The sequence below is a fragment of the Adiantum capillus-veneris genome, chromosome 29 (assembly GCF_014529385.1).
Source record: "Adiantum capillus-veneris isolate H3 chromosome 29, ASM1452938v2, whole genome shotgun sequence".
NCBI lineage: Eukaryota > Viridiplantae > Streptophyta > Polypodiopsida > Polypodiales > Pteridaceae > Adiantum > Adiantum capillus-veneris.
This window is the reverse complement of record NC_140959.1, coordinates 34,954,535-34,971,473: the sequence shown is the minus strand read 5'-3', so window position 1 is coordinate 34,971,473 and position 16,939 is coordinate 34,954,535. Positions and strand designations below refer to the sequence as shown.

Sequence of the window (16,939 nt, the reverse complement as noted above, 5' to 3'; positions counted from 1 at the left end):
GGAAAACAAATTTAGAATGAAAGTTGTAGATAATGAGCTGAATTTTCTGCCCATATTTTTACTTTTCTATTTGGAGCCACGGTTGAGGAGATATGATGAAAATACTGGACCCCAATCTGTCCACATCATGCAGGGACAGCTCATTTCAAGCTTTTCCAGTTTCTATTCACACTAGCTCTTCTCTTCTTGTGTAAACCCTTGGAGGTTCCCTTCACCTATAAAAGGGGACCTCTTCTTCCTTACCACTTAAGCATTCAAGCCATTGATGAGAGGAATTCATGAGGGAGTGAGTAATAATGCCAAATCGTACTTAGCCATTAACATAAGCTTAAAGCCTACACTTTCTCCTAGAGGAAGACTAGCCATTCTTGCATGCTATCCTTGGAAGATCAACTCTAATCAAAGAAGGCCTTGGACTTGGCGTATCAATCAAAGTTGAATTCTCCTCTCTTCTTCTCTCTCCATCAATAATGGTGCCGAAGGGTTTGTCAAGTAAGATGTGTTCTACATTGATGTTTTCTTGATTTCTTGTTGTTTTATTTTTCATCTCTAATCCAAAAAATATATATATATCTAATCTCATCTCCTTAAACAAATCCATCTCTCTTACTCTTAGTAATTCATCCTCTTTACAAATTTTAGGTTCTCCTTGCTACAGGTACATCTCTCCCCACATTATCCTTATTGCCTACGGGCAAGAATAGGGCTTGTTTTGGGAAACTCTCTTATCTTCTCTTCTCTTCCCTTCTCTTCTCTCATATCTACATTGTGCACATACTAGAGTTATCCTAGATGAATAATCCACATGATGATAATTTCTATCGATTTCACTTTGTATGATCTATTAGAATTAACGTACGGATTAGCCGTAAAATACATTTTCAACAACGTATAGTGTTTCTCTTTTGCCCAGAAAGGCTCAATGAAATACTTCTATTACCGGATCCCATCATACTACCTCCATAGACTATAACTTTTCTTTTGACGTAAGCGTAGTTATCTTGCTATGAACCAAGAGGATTTGTACACACAATTAATCCCAATCACTAGACAAAATATATATACAATTCCAAAGAACAATTCATAGCCTATTTGGTCAGCCAAGATTGAATGCCATTAATTTATCTATTAACCCTTTTATATTACCCATGATACGATATGACCATAGCCCTGATGTTTTCATCTTTGTGTTGTTTTGACATTCTCCTTTGTGTTCTTTCTTTGTGTGTGTGAGTGCAAGAGAGAAAGAGTGGGGCTTTTTTGATTGCACTTCCTTCCAAACCCTAGTCTTCATGACATCTATGGTTTAACTCCTTCATATAGTTTTTTTTTTTTGAGTTCTCTCACAAACTTTCATAACCATAAGCGCGGTGCTTTCCTGGCAAGACCGCAAATTTCTCGACATATTTTTGGTGAACCCGATGCGAAACTGCTAGGGTTAGAGTTTGTGGGTAACCATGGGTGAACAGGGTATGCATTTTGACCCAACAACAATGCAAATGTTTCAAGAATTTGCAATGTTCATGCAACAACAACATGCCACTGAAATAAGGGAGATTTCAGCAACAAAGGCCATACAAGCAGTCGTCAATAGAATGGATCAGTTTAATGGCAAAGATGTAACCAAGTACTTACGCGAGTATGTGAAGGAGATGGAGCTGCATCGCGTGTCAGAAGGTGAGATGATTCAAAGCTTTGAGGTAGTTGTTGCTCCATAAATTAGAGAACTTGTTAGGGGAATTAAAGATGGGCATGGGAGAAATTGGGAAGAACTCAAAGTAGCTTTAAAGGAGGAATATTTCATGGAGGACTCTGAGAGAGTGACCAAAAGGACATTCTTAGAATGGGTAGTCAAGCCAAAGCAAGGACTATCAATAACAGAGCTACGTAGGGAATTTGAGCGGCGCTATGCACAACTCACGAGGACAGAAAGGGCCACACTATATGCAGAGAAGACAGATCTTTTCTTACAAGCTACAGGTAAAGAGTTTCAAGAAAATTTGGAGCTTCTTCTTGAAGATAAAGATGCTAAGGACTAAAGACCGACTGGAATGAGGTTGAAGGTGCTATCTCACTACTTGCCAAACGACAAAGAAGAAGGGACAAGATGGTAGTAAACACTACAAGTCCTTCCACCTCAACTTCTGACAAAATGGTAAAGCCTACTTTTATCGCTCCAAAGTTTGATGAGTCCATGCTAGATGAGCTTGTGAAGGGAATGGGTGACTTGAAGGTGAAGCTTGCAAAGCTTAAAGAAAAAGGCCAACCGTCGGGCCACTTTCTAAGCAAAGACAACAGCCCAAAGAAGGGTTTGTTAATAGATGTATTTGGTGTGATAGTATAGACCATGTAAGAAGGGATTGTGATGATTTTAGTGATGCTTTGTCAAAAGATGTTGTCTTTCTTAAGGATGGTAAAATCCACTTAAGAGAGACAGGTCTACCCTTGAGAACTAAATTTGGAAAGGGGGCAATGCAAACCTTAGTTGAAGATATGGCAACTAAGCATGCCACCTCTTCAGTTGAGGCAGCTACTTATGGAGTAAAAATTGAGCATCTTAGTGATGAAGAGGTGAGTGACCATCAAATTTGGCCAAATGTCATGCAATTAGCTAAACTGGGAAAGCTTTAAAAAGAGATTCTACATGAAGCATACGTCTAGAAACAGGATGGAATGATCTAGTGGACTCATTGTCAGTGCATGCCTACATTACAAAATGCCAACAAAATGAGGCGATTGCAGAAGATAAGCATAGACGTGAGAATGCTAATGAAGGACCATCAAAAAGAGCTTCTAGATGTGGGGGAAGAAGTGACTCAATGCCTTCTCAAACACCCTTGACACAAGGAGCATCTCCACCTGAAGTACTCATGGAGGACTCTACAACATGAAAGAAGAAAGAGCCAACAAAATGTAAGACAAAAGGCCCAACTTATAAACTAAATCTGATATTGAGGTTGCTACAAATTTAAAGAAATTCTTGGAGGAAAGGATCTTGAATAGTAAGATTGAGTTTACTTTGGGAGAAGTTCTTGGCATTGCAAAGCGTGAATTCCATGAGGAGATCATTGACATCATCAAGAGAAAGAGGCAAACTCTTGATGAGGTTTCTCATTCACGGGTTCACGGAGAAACCTTGAAGACACAAGGGATGGAGTTGCAAAATAAGGAGGATGATGGAGCTGTGGTAGGATGCTACCAATCTAGTGGGAGAGTGAAGCAACTGCATTTCTCAAATGATGATAAAGAAGTTGAAGCTATTCCTAGGAGCTACTATTCTTGAAGTCACTAGGAAAGGGCTACTACAAAAACTTTGGTCAAGGTAGGTGATCTTGAAGAGTCATTTGTTGCCTTGATTGACCATGGTTCAAAAAAAAACATAATGTCAAAGAGTCTCTACAACAAGTGCAAATGGCCGATGGACACAGATCATGGCTGGATGGTGAAAGTGGCAAACAATTCATCCGATGAATTGTATGCAGCATGTCCTGGTGTGAAGGTGACAATAGGTGATGTAAAGATTGACCAAAACTTCTTTGTACAGGATACATCTTCATATCATCTCATCCTTGGACAGCCCTACATTGTGGGAGTTCGAATGGAAACAAAGGTAATGGATGATGATTCAGCATATGCTAGGATACGTAGCAAAGATGGTAAACGAGCTGTCCAATTTCTCACAGTTTGTGTAAACCACGAAAGAAATCGTGAAAACCTCAGAGAACATCCTCTACCAAAGGTGAGCAAAGAGTTTCATGATCATAGAGAAATGATGGGTTTTGGCCAAGTACCATTGTAAAGCGGGATTGCAGTGGTACAGAAAGAAAAAGGGTCTCGCCTGATCCAAAAATAGGTAAAACTTTCTCAACGAGCTCCTTGGTAACAAGGAATGGATCAGTATGTTTTAAAAAACTTGAATATTTGAAGAGATGTGAGAGCAATATGTGCATAATGTACAAATAGGCATGAAAAAGAGTGGGTTGTTAGAGCCTACTAAAAATGTTTTGGGTTTCCGTGAACAAGTTTCTTTTGTAGATACTATGGGTGAGCTTGATGTTATAATGGGGTCTAGTTTGCATCTTGAAAATGAAGTTTTGGAAGTTTGCTCTATGGAAATGTATCAAGTAATAGAAGCCTTTAAAGAAAGCCAAACAGTTGGCCCAGAAGTCCATGTTGAAACTAAATATGAGAGTGTAGCAAAGAAGGTGGAACCAGTAGCTTCACCCTTACCACCCAACAATAGGGAAAAGATTGAGCAGGCTTCTTTACAACCAAGTTTGAGGAATCCTAAAAAGATTGGGCATACCTTCACAAAAGAGTCTTTTCAAGCGTTGCAAATTGGTTGCGAGGAGTTTCTAACACAGGAGGAGAAAAAGTGCTTCAAAGAAATGCTTTCAAATCATGGTAAGGCTTTTGCATTTGAGCCACATGAGATTCCAGTTCCAAAGGCTCATTTGCCAAAGTTAGTAGAGCTACTGAATGAGAAAATCAAAATGGGAATCTTGGAACCTTCTTGTGCTCCATACTCAAACAGGTGCTTCACAGTTCCAAAGAAGAATGGTTCTCTACGCTTCGTCCAAGATATGCAACTAGTAAACTAGGTGCCAATTAGAAATATAGGTACAAGTCCAATTGTGGATGAGTTTGCATCCTAGGATTATTGCTACTATTGTCCCCAATATTTTTGTCATTTGGGAGTTTTGATACTCTTACCTTCTTTTTTTACATTGCAATTTTAAGTTAAACTCTCTTTGTTGACGGTAGCATACAATGTTTTAAAAAAAAATATGGTGATCAATTTCTTTACAAAAAACCTTAACAATAACTTCATTAATCATAAGACGAGGAGGGAATTTAATACAATGAAATCAGTCAATAAACTAATAAGATCAACTTTAATGAATTTCTTTTTCCTTTGTAGTAAAAAATTCAAACCTATGCTACATTATGTAGGGATTGTTGGATGCATAGGCTTTTGTTTTCTCTTTATCTTGACTAAGCTTAACAAACGATTAAAGTACTTTAATTCACTTTTTCTTTCGTGGCTACTTCATAACTTTTATTTGTAGCACATGTCGTGAAATCGAGGAATCTCTAACCCCGAGCAAATACTTCTGAGCGAACAGAAAACCGAGTGAATATATACAATAGAAAAGAGCATATCAACATTGCAATAGTTTAGATATTGAACAATATAGAGTAGCAAAATGAACCGGTCATATCTTAATTTTTTTCAAATAACAGAACCAGGAACCCCAAAACCCGAGTGAGTTATCACGACCTGTCCCAAAAACTGAGCAAAATAGAAAGAATAATACATAAGAAGTCATTATCAAACTTAGGAATAATCAGGGTGAAGGAAGATGAGGTAAGAAAGAAGTTACAAAGTTGAAATTCTCATCTTAGAATATCTCTTATGATTTAGAAGGAGAAATACATTGGCCTCTTAAGCTCAATGCCAATGTGCTCTTTCCAGTATGATCATAGCCATATTCACGTGAGAGCTTAGACCATGTGGAAGTGTTAGTTCTTGCACATATCTTTGAGGGTTGTCAAGAAAACGTTGTTCACTTGGTTCAAATTTGGGACAACCAATTAGGCACTAAAACCCAAACAACACATTTCATACCACTTTTTGTTAACAAGTGTCACCAGACATATTGTATGCCCTTGTGGTAGAGGAAACCTTATGGCAGCTTTTTTTGTAATACTACACTATGATTGGAGGTGTGTTTTTTGCATTGCTCAAACTTCTCCCTTCTCTCTCTCTCTCTGTGCCAAAATTATGTACATTGTATTACATCATGTCATCTTGGTCTCAATTATGTCATAAACTGCAAACATCTCTCCTTGAACTTTCCATTTGAGACATTGACACAATCCTCCATCATCTCTTTCTTAATGATCTCTCTCTCTCTCTCTCTCTCTCTCTCTCTCTCTCTCTCTCTCTTTGTGGTAAAGAGGGTATGTATACTATTCACAAAATGGCATTCTCATCATAATGAAAAGGTTTTTGTGATGATGCATGCCATACAAGTTGGAAGCTTCATAGCATATCATTCTATTTTTGAGTGACATAGATAAATGACATATTATCTTGGCCAAGATGGGCATATTGGTATTAAGGGAGAACATGTGGGCCTTGATAACTAGTACACCTTAACTTGAATGCAGAAGGAACCTGAAATCTTGTAGATGGATTTGATGTTGGAATACCCTGCTGGTTGATGACGTTTTTGAAGTTGTGAGGGATAGAATGCAAAGGCACAAAGAGCTAGATGATTTGAGGAGATTGCAACATCCATTATTAGCAGTAGGGGTGGGGGGTTGGAGCCTAGCACATACTCGCTACATCGGCTATAGAGTTCCCGAGTGCCGGGGCAAGTAGCCTTGGCAGCTAGCACCGTCTAAGACCCATCGGTGACCAGCATTACCATCACACCACCATCACAAGGCGGTAAATACTCCATAGCTTGAGCCATCTCTCTCTCTCTCTCTCTCTCTCTCTCTCTCTCTCTCTCTCTCTCTCTCTCTCTCTCTCTCTCTCTCTCTCCACTAAAGAATCCAACACTTTTTCACATTAGTATAGGTTCGTGTGTTTGGTGCCTCTCAAGAAACAATGGAACCACATAGCCAAGCCTCCCAAGGCGAAAGAGGTTTAACATTTGCAATTTCACCTACTATTGCTTGAAAACTTTTCTTACAAAATAGTTGGTGAAGACAAAGAATAGATCATGGAGCTTGTACTTGTACAACACTTACACTCTGATCATTACCATTAGCTGAAAGAGTCTTTGGGCCTTCAGGAATATGCATTTCCTGCGAAGGAGGTGGGTTTATGATTGTCATAGGCATAACAATATCATCAAAAAGCCTACCCTGCATCACTTGATGCTCTTGGCATAATGCATACAACAGTGGACTAAGCAAAGATCACAAGGAGAATTCTGCAGATAGAATTTCTTTTGCAAGGCTTGCCGGAATAGTCCTCTATATATGCCACACATCCACCACGTAAAAACTTGTCCTTCCCTAATAGAAAAGGCCGCATGAGGATTGACTGCACAAAAGGCTACAATGGTAGCGGCAAGTGCCAATCCACCCTCCACAAATATGACATGGCATGTGCAGGGTGTTGTCCAAGTCAAATAGGGGGTTGGATTCCCCCGCTACTATGCTCCAGCCTTGGATTATGGGTGAGAAGCATTACAAGACGGCATAAAGGGTTAAGCAGACTTTGCAGCGTTACAAAGAACTTCAAGATATTATAGCTATTCTCGGATTGGACGAGTTATCCGAGGAGGACTGTTTGATGGTAGCTAGAGCACGAAAAAGAGAGCGTTTTTTCTCTTTCCCGCCTCCTACCAAATAAAAAATTTTCAGTAAATTTTGTTAGAGAGACCACGAGTCGTTTCCAAAATGTATGATTTGAAAATAAAATCCCGCTTGGCCGAAAACGCTTTTCACATATCGAGGTCGGAATGGGATCGGGTGTTCCGCGCTTACTATAATGCCGGTACTTCAGTATTTTGATATTCCTCCCAAACAAGACACATGGGAAAATCAAGCCTAATTACCAACAAGAATCAAAGTGGTCAGCACAACCATAGATGCACGCGTATTCAGCTCGGCTTCTTGTATGGCGGTCACATTTTTTATTTGTATTTTGGCAAGCTCTACTTCTTGTGACCACAACGCAGATTTCTTGGCTAGCTCTGCATCTGCTTGAGTCATCTCAGCCTTCCTAGTGTTCCTAGCTCTGCATCTGCTTGAGTCATCTCAGCCTTCCTAGTGTTCTCAAAGATCTTGGTCTCTGCTTGAATAAGAAGCTCCTTCTGTTTTGCAATTTGGACCTGCTGGAGTGACATACCTTGGTCTCGGTGTCAGCTTTTGCGGAATTCTGATGTTGCGTGAGACCCTACCGCTCCTTGGTGCCGACATCACCCTTATACTTGGCTTCAGCGATGGCGATCTTAGTGCTAGTGGCCGCGTCTTTTGGCTGAGGAAGGACAAGTACTCGTGGCCGGGGACATCGAAGAGCTGCTTGACATTGTCTTGTATATGAGGAGGCCAAATTCATTGAGCTCAAGCTGCACTTTCTCGAAGACGGCGAGCTTGAACTGTTTGGTGCCTTTGAAAATGTCCTCCATGGTCATGGCGGGCGGCGAGGATGTGGGTTTCGCCTTGGATGATGCCCTTGACAAGGTCATTGACATGGTTGTAGTTTTGTTCATGGGGGCAATGAGGCGACCGTATTTGACGAGGGTGGCTTTGGGGCCAATGGTGAAGACGACGGGGAAAATGAAGGGGAGCTTTTCGATGCTCATGGCTTGAACGTCGAAGTCGTAGGAAGGATCCAGGTTTTCTTGGCCAGCTTGTCTCTCTCTCTCTCTCTCTCTCTCTCTCTCTCTCTCTCTCTCTCTCTCTCTCTCTCTCTCTCTCTCTCTCTCTCTCTCTCTCTCTCTCTCTCTCTCTCTCTCTCTCTCTCTCTAATAGTCGAGGGGAAAAAGCTTGAGGACAATAGGGGTTGAGAGTATAAAGAGAAAACTCTCAAAATGGGTCCTTACCCCGGATGAGGCGTCATGCTCAAGCAGGGCCAACAATACTACGAATGAGTATGCCATTGATTTCACCCCCATCTTTCTTCTTATGTTGTTAATGATTAACGAGCGTGCCAACAACAAGGACCTTTATTTTATAAGAAAAACTCTCCTCTTGCCATCGCATTTTGACTCTCCCTTCCTCTCTCTCTCTCTCTCTCTCTCTCTCTCTCTCTCTCTCTCTCTCTCTCTCTCTCTGTTAAAAATTCTCTTCTTTTTCTTCTGAGTTCTTTACTAATTTTCGCTTTAAGTTTCTCTCTCTCTAACAATCAACACTGACATAGAGTCCTAGATCTAGCAATTTCGTCTAATGAGTAGCAATTTAGGAATTGCCAACATCTATATGCAAAATTTGAAGTGTATCTTATGTAAGAAACTTTTGTCACAAATTTGGCAAAGTCACAGATTCTGAAGTGTTCCTTATGTAAACAACATTTTTCACAGATTCTTGTCTCACAGATTCAACAAAGTCACAATTTTTAGCCGCCTACAAATATATTAAACCCTAATTTTTGTGAACACTAGCCAATGGTTTATGCTACTTCCTGGTTACTAGGGTGGAGGTAACCGAGTAGCACTATAAGAGGATCATCCCTATCATTTTGAAGTTATGGTCAAGTCTGGAAAGAAGATAAAGAATATCACCTTACAAACCATGAATAATGGGAGCTTAGTTACGGTTTATGCAAACTACCTTGCTTGCACAAATTACCTTGCTCGGTTTTTGGTTTGCTCGGACGTTTTCGCTCGGGGTTTGGTAGGACTCCATGAAATCAAATGAAGTTTTTGACAAGACCACTTTGATTAGAAAAAGTGAAGTCCTTCTTGATGCCCTAAAAGCTGTCTTTTTAGTAACGAATTAACACATAAGCCACTAATGGTCTATGATAGCACAATAAATACTCAAGCTTGGTAGCTACCGCCTAAAGCTAGTACTAACCATTAATTACAACAAGAAAAATATTTTTCCTTACAACTATACATAGACATACCAATGATATCATCATGCAAACCTAAATCTCACCAAAAAGCTTAAAGAATAGACATGAATGTGGAGATAATAGAGACATGCATAACAATTTCTGGGTTCTCTCTATACATGGATTCCATGCTTAAATAAGATTCATGCTAATGATTTTTTTGTTTGCATGATGGTTGCAAGTGAGGATTCCAACTTCTATTATCTGGGGATTCAATAGCTATTTTTTAAATCATTGCAAAAGCCATTGGCAACTGCTACATGACATTGGTATTGATTAGATGTAATAGACACATCAAAACGGATGTACATATACATAAAACTATATGTACTGTCATAATAATCAATATCTAATTCTCCTAAATGATTTTCTCATGTTAAACTGATCATTTAATATGGGCAAGTGCCAGGGGAGAAAAAAGCTAGAATATTGGTTAAGCTAGCAAACCTTCCATAGTAGGGATCCAAAGGAGGGAAAATAGGGATCCAAAGGGGGGGCCATCTGCAAAAGAGCTATGTGAAACAATGGGCTCAAAAGACCCTAAGGTTCAGCCCATTAAGACTTCCAAAATGCTAAGGTTCCAAAATTCAAAGGTTGTGTCAAAAGGTCAAACTTTAGGGGAATTGGATGCTTTGTGTGTGTCCCAAAAAGTCTATGTTAAGCCCTACATAGGAGGGGGCGAGCCCAAGAAGTAGGGGATGAGAGAGAAACACCCACACTCACTCACAAGCTTCATTTGTACACAAAGGAAAAGAGGGACACATGTCAACTCCCTAACCCAGATGCCCACAAGGTGTACTCAATTCCTATTGGATGGCCTTGGAGGTGGACCAATGAGAATTAAGCTAGAGTAAATCTAGTTTAATTAATTAAAAACACTTAATAAAAGACCCAATAAGAATTAATCTCTCTAGAAGACTATTGGACAGTCTCCCAAGGGGTCCAATGAGCATTCGGCAGACCAATGGCTTGCTTGATTCCTATTGGCCAGGAGGCAAAGGGGTACAATGAGAGTTTAGTTGCATCTATTGATTACCTAAAGCTCTCACAAAAGGGGAAATGGGGACACATGTCAGAAGTCTATCACTTATGCTGCTTAATTTCCATTGGCTAGGCTAGGGAGGTCCAATAGGGCTGTAGCATGAGCATTTAGCAAGGGGGGTTGACCAAGAGAGAGAGGGGGCTCATTTTTGCAAGGCATTATCACACACACACTCACACAATCTCATGTGTGAAGCAAAGAAGACTCTCTCTCCTTCTCAAGATTTAATGGAAAGCTTACCACCTACTCCAAGCTTGTGAGAAGGGATGCCTACACCAACAACTCTTGGCTTTGTGATGTAAATCCAACCAAGAGCCAAGATTCAATGCATGCTCATCTCCTCTACCATGCTAATTACTAAGCTAAGCTATGCTAATATGCTCTTTTGACCAACGCTCCAAATTCGGAGTGGAGATAGGTACCAAAATTCTCACCAAAACGCCTGTTTTTATGCCTGCAAAAGTCTTTTAGTGGACCCCTCCCTCCTTTGTTGAATTTGTACAATGCATCCAAGAGTGAGCCCCTCCTTTGTCATATTATAATACAAAGCATCCAAGTTGCCCTTGACCCATGCATGGAGGAGGATTATTGGTGAATAAAGAAATATATACATGGTGGGACTAGTGTATGGACTATTCATGGACTTTAGCTCAATGAGCACATGGTGTTAGAATAATGAGTAAAAATAATAATAAAAATATGGAGGAGTTATGGATATGGAAAGATATTGGAATCATATGATATGGTCCCTCTTTGAATTATTTTGGGTAAAAGAGGAAAAGGTTTGCAAGTAAATAATATAATAAACGTGACCAATGAGTAGAAATGAATTTTTTGTTTTCACCAGGGGGAGGGTGAAAATGTGGGAGTGATTTGTATAAAGGAAAAATATAAGGTTAGAGTATGTACATATTGGCAAAAAATATACTTATGGTGTAAGAGGATGAAAGAAGGCATACACAGGTTTAATAAAACACACACCTAAGTATAAATATTTAAATAAAATACCAGAATAATTATAAAAATCTCTATATTTAGGCCATATATATAATGCAATATTTACACAAAAATGGGCCATAATATTTTTATTTTTTATTTTTTTTTGACTCAACTAGCCCAGTGACTAGCTGAGGATTTTAAGAAGATATGGGAAAAGCCCCCTAACTCACACACGCCTATTTACAGTGAAATGGTAGGGATAGCCATAGTGTTTGGGTGAATTTGGTAGGGTGAGGTAGCTTACTATGGCAGTTATGGAAAGCCGAAAAACGGCTATCACTATGAATGAAGAGGATTTGTACACACAATTAATCCCAATCACTAGACAAAATATATATATTATGGTAAGCACAAAACTACAATTCCAAAGAACAATTCATAGCCTATTTGTTCAGCCAAGATTGAATGCCATTAATTCATCTGTTAACCCTTTCATATTACCCATGATACGATATGACCATAGCCTTGATGTTTTTATCTTTGTGTTGTTTTGACATTCTCTTTTGTGTTCTTTCTTTGTGTGTGTGAGGGCAAGAGAGAAAGAGTGGGGCTTCTTTGATTGCACTTCCTTCCAAACCCTAATCTTCATGATATCATGGTTTAACTCCTTCATATAGTTTCTTTTTTTGAGTTCTCTCACAAACTTTCACAGCCATAAGCCCGGTGCTTTCCTGGCAAGACCGCAAATTTCTCGACAACGTATTAGGATCACTCCTGTGTAGGATCCTCATGCACTCTATTGACATTTGAGATACGTCATGTGAATGTTGATTTGTGACTTTATCAATGTCATAATCTAGAATCTGTATATTTGAAGGTAAAGAAGATTGTATCAATAGCATGCTTATATATAAAAGGAGAGAGAGATGTGCATGGAATTCAATAACATTTGGAGACAACAAAAAATAATATCAAAATAAATTAGTGACAATACGGAACGTAATGCAAATTAAAGTGTAGAATTAGGGTACAAGAGTTCAAAATAACTTAGGAATTGTATACAATGAGCTCTCAACCCTCATCTGTTAAGGGTGCTCGTGGAGGTCTACACCATCCATAATTGACTAGCAAATTCATCACCAGCGCGTAATGATTTAATAGCATGGACAAGTATATATCTTGGTACATCCCTACTCATGTGCCTTGGTTCATGACTTTTCTCACACTCCACAAATGTGCAATTGGTTCTTGCACTTCTCCCTCGACTACTATTGATTAAACCTGCTATGTTTTCTTGAGAGTAAGGTCTTCCATTAACATAGAGTCTTTGGCCTTCTGCATGTGTAATCCCTCTAGCAAAAAGAGAGGCTACATTGAGACATAATCCATAAGTAGTCATGCTCTGGATGTAGCGAGTGATCTGATGCCATGGACCCCATCTATATATAGGTCCACAAAAAGACACAAGGGTGACCTCTGAATGAGGGGGCACATGCAAATCTTGTGCAATAAAGACGTCTCATCCCGCTCCACTGATGGTCGACGGAGCAATCATGTAGCGATTGCCCCAAAAGCCAAAAACCACTCCATCTGAAGGAAGTGGTCCTCCCTGCCAGACTCCGTATCGTCTACGATTGTAGCTCTGTACTAGATCCTGTAAATGAGTAGGCAACGGATGATCTCCACCCATCTCAGCCTCCAATGGAGGAGGTAGAGGATGTCGAGAAACCTCGAGCTGCAAACTTACAAATGACCTTTCCGTGCCGTGTGCGAGAGACATGTGCACCACTGGTAGTAAAGTCATCCTCGTCATCAAGTGAAGATACCTACATATATAATCTAGTTACATTATATATATCAATCTTTGATTTTTAAAACTCCAATATCAAACAAAGGGAGATCAGAAATATACCATAGGTCGATGTCGCTCCTCAAGTGGTGGTGCTTGCTCAAAAGTACCATAAGTCATCTGATGTGAAAAGCACTCCTGTCGTGGCCTGCGATACGTGCCACAACAATGAGCACATCATCATATAATAGGCTCATCATAGTATAAATCATCATAAATGGGTTCATGTGCAGTATCGGAACTCTGTGCACCCCGGCTACCACTAGTAGGAGGTGGTGGTGTACCCTTTGATTGATCCGAATCTAGATTTCAATTACCATAAAAACATGAGACATTTATCAAATGACCAAAACAAAAAATTCAATAAAAGTAACAAAACATTGAAGTCTAATAGTTATATGGTATATTCTGACGCTTATTGTAATTTAAAAAATAAGCAGGCGCTATTGTATGGTGCCGGAAAACAAGAGAAAGGCAACCATTTTCATGGAGACATGGCAATTCTTCCGCAAGGAGATGCGCCTACGCATTAATTTACCCCAAGAAAAGTGTGTGCATTTGGTAATATATACTAGAGTTAATATGAACTTTCCTAGATTGATTCTAACTTTTCTCTAATCTATGTTATTTTGTTTATTCAAATTTGCTTAGGAGGCAGCACGAAAGAGAGTAGCTTTACGTCACACATCTAGACTAGGGCGGATGGGACGGGATGGATTTGTGGCCACATTTGTGAGTATAGACCATTCACATTTTAACTTTTAAAGGTAGTATGATTGAATGCAAAATTTAATAAGTCTTTGGTTGTGTCTTAATGTAGATGAAAGACTATGGTTGTCCACCGACGGCACAGGAGATAGAGTACGCCACATACTGCAGCTACCGTACTTTGTGTCAGACACTTACTGACACTCCAGATCCACTTGTACGTATCTTTGTTTTGCTTTGTAGTTTTTCTCATGGTAACTGTAATATATTCTTTTTTATTTCACTAATTAATACAGGAGCAGCATGGGGAGGCTGATATGATAGAGGTGGCTCGATAGGAGGCCGAGGGGCGATGTCGAGAGGCTGAGAGGAGCAGCGGCCCAATCACTTGCCATGATGGGCACATTCGTAGTCCCACGGTTCGGACCATTGGTGGTGGCACTAGCGATCATGAGACCGATGATGGTGATTCTTCCAGTAGTGATGGATCAGATAGTGATCCTACGTAGAGATTTCTTTTGCATATTTGGGATCGTTATATATGTATTTTTCAGTGTGCATTACTACATCGTATGTGACGGTGAGATTTGTTTTGTATATGTGAGGATTGATCACCACACATTTTGGACACATGTACATAAACTTACTGATGATATATACTGACATGTGTTTGTTGCATCACTGAATTTGTCTATTGTCAAACAATTAATTATTTGTCGATAAGATAATTAGCATAAGTAACCATCTCAATGTTATTTATTTGTCTTTATTTTATTTTATTTTTAAATGATAGATTGAAATCGTGGTCATTGTGCTACCAAATGATGATGTGGCATGTGAAACCTAGTCCTAAGTTTTTTGTTAGTTGCTCTACTTCTCAAAACTAAGGCATTTTGATCTTATAGCACTCTTGTGCAAGTCTTTAAGAATATAAAAGAAATATCGCTAGGAACGCTAGTCTTTCTGTTCAATAGTTGTTGTCCTGGTTTTGGGTCACCGCCTGTGGCTTTTCGCACGGTCGGTTTACACATTGTTAAAAAAGGCTTCTAATGTTTTTTTGAAGATGAAGATTTGAACTATGATGTTTCAAAGTACCAAGAATCATACGCTCCAAGTTTCAAGTTACGTACCATGTACCATACACCAACTACAAGCATCATACGCTTGAAGTTTCAAGTTACGTACCATGTACCATGCACCAACTACAAGTATCAAGTTTCATTATGGAACCTGATACCAAACCCTAAATCAACTGCCAAATCTAACACTAACAAGTTTTCTTGGTTTCTATGTCAAGCTCTAGTATTAACAAGCTTTTGATTTTCATATTTTTTGTAAAGGTAGCAGATTTTACGCTAAGTGTTAGATTCTACATACCTTGTATCAAATCAAGTACCAAGTTTCAAGTTGCAAGTACAAAGTACCAAATCAAGTACCAAGTACCAAGTACCTTATACCAAATCTAACACTAAAGAGGTTTTATTGTTTTCATGTTAATTTATTACAATACCACAAAGTTACACCGACCAATTAGTACCATGGACCATGTACCAATTGCAAGTACAAAGTTTCATCATGGAACCTACAGCCAAATTAAAGCAAGGACCAACTACCAACTACCAAGTATCAACATGTACCATGTACCAAGTTTTCTTTATTTTCATGTTAAACCCACATGTCCCGAGTTGTATGAAATAGGGACAAGTTTGTTTTTTATCGTGGACTCTAGAAACAGTCCATCGGTGAGCCGTTTGAGCTCTTGTGAGCCCACATGGAATGTCCATGTACTAATGGGGCATATGGGCAAGCTATATGGCTCGCTAAGAGCTCAAACAACTCGTCGATATATGGATCGTTCTCAAAGTCCTCGAGCAAAAAACACTCAGAAACAATACATCGGTCATCTGTTTGAGCTCTCGGCGAGTCCTATAGCTTGCCCACATGCCTCTTTGGCATGCAGAAAAGCTATGTGGGCTCGCAGAATCTTAAATGGTTCGCGAATGGGCCGTTTCAAAGTAGTCCGTCCAAAGTAGTCCGCAAGCGTTTTTTTGGTCGTGGACTTCAGAAATGGTCGATCGTCGAGCTTTAGCGCATGGAGTCCACGTGCCAATGAGGCATGTGAACAAGTTATATAGCTTGTTTGAACTTTGAAAATGGCCCATTTGCGAGCCGTTTGAGCTTTAGTGAGCCCACATAGCTTGTCCATGTGCCAACGAGGCATGTTGGCAAGCTATATGGCTCACGAGATCTGAAGCGGCTGGCCAATGGATCATTTTAGAAGTTCGCAAGAATTATTTATGTTATACATCAAGAAAATTTTTCTTAACTAAACAAAGGGAGCTGATTTAGGACTTATAGCAACATCTGCTACATGACAGAAATCATGGGTTTGAGATTTAATATTGGCTTGAGGGCTTACTATTTAAGACTCTATGTTCTTATTAAACAAACATAATCGTCTATTTTTTATTTAATTTAAAGTTATAACTTTAAAAATTAGCAAAAAGAGAGAGTGAGCTGTTTACCATAATTCATCTTGAAGCCGAAATTGTAAATTTATATCACTTACGTACGCACCGGTCCGACCAACGTCCGCACTACTATGCGAAATGCCAACAAATATATAAGCAACGAGAGCAATCACAAATGCAAGAACACCGGCGCGAGAGAGAGAGAGTTAGAGTTTGTGGGCGTGTGTGTTCCACTTGATAGCTAGAGTTTGTATGTGTGTGTAGAAGAGCTAGAGAGAGAGAGAGAGAGAGAGAGAGAGCACTAGAGCTAGATTTTTGTATGTACTGTGTGTGTGTGTGAGAGAGAGAGA

At 39.5% G+C, this 16,939-nt stretch overlaps 3 pseudogenes; 2 read left to right on the top strand and 1 right to left on the bottom strand.

The window, feature by feature from the left end:
* Positions 1-15,883, top strand: part of LOC147419024 (uncharacterized) — a 37,608-nt pseudogene extending 21,725 nt beyond the window's left edge.
* Positions 6,733-7,868, bottom strand: LOC147419026 (cell number regulator 6 pseudogene; annotated as a pseudogene).
* Positions 7,904-13,676, top strand: LOC147419025 (uncharacterized; annotated as a pseudogene).
* Positions 15,884-16,939: the final 1,056 nt, after the last annotated feature.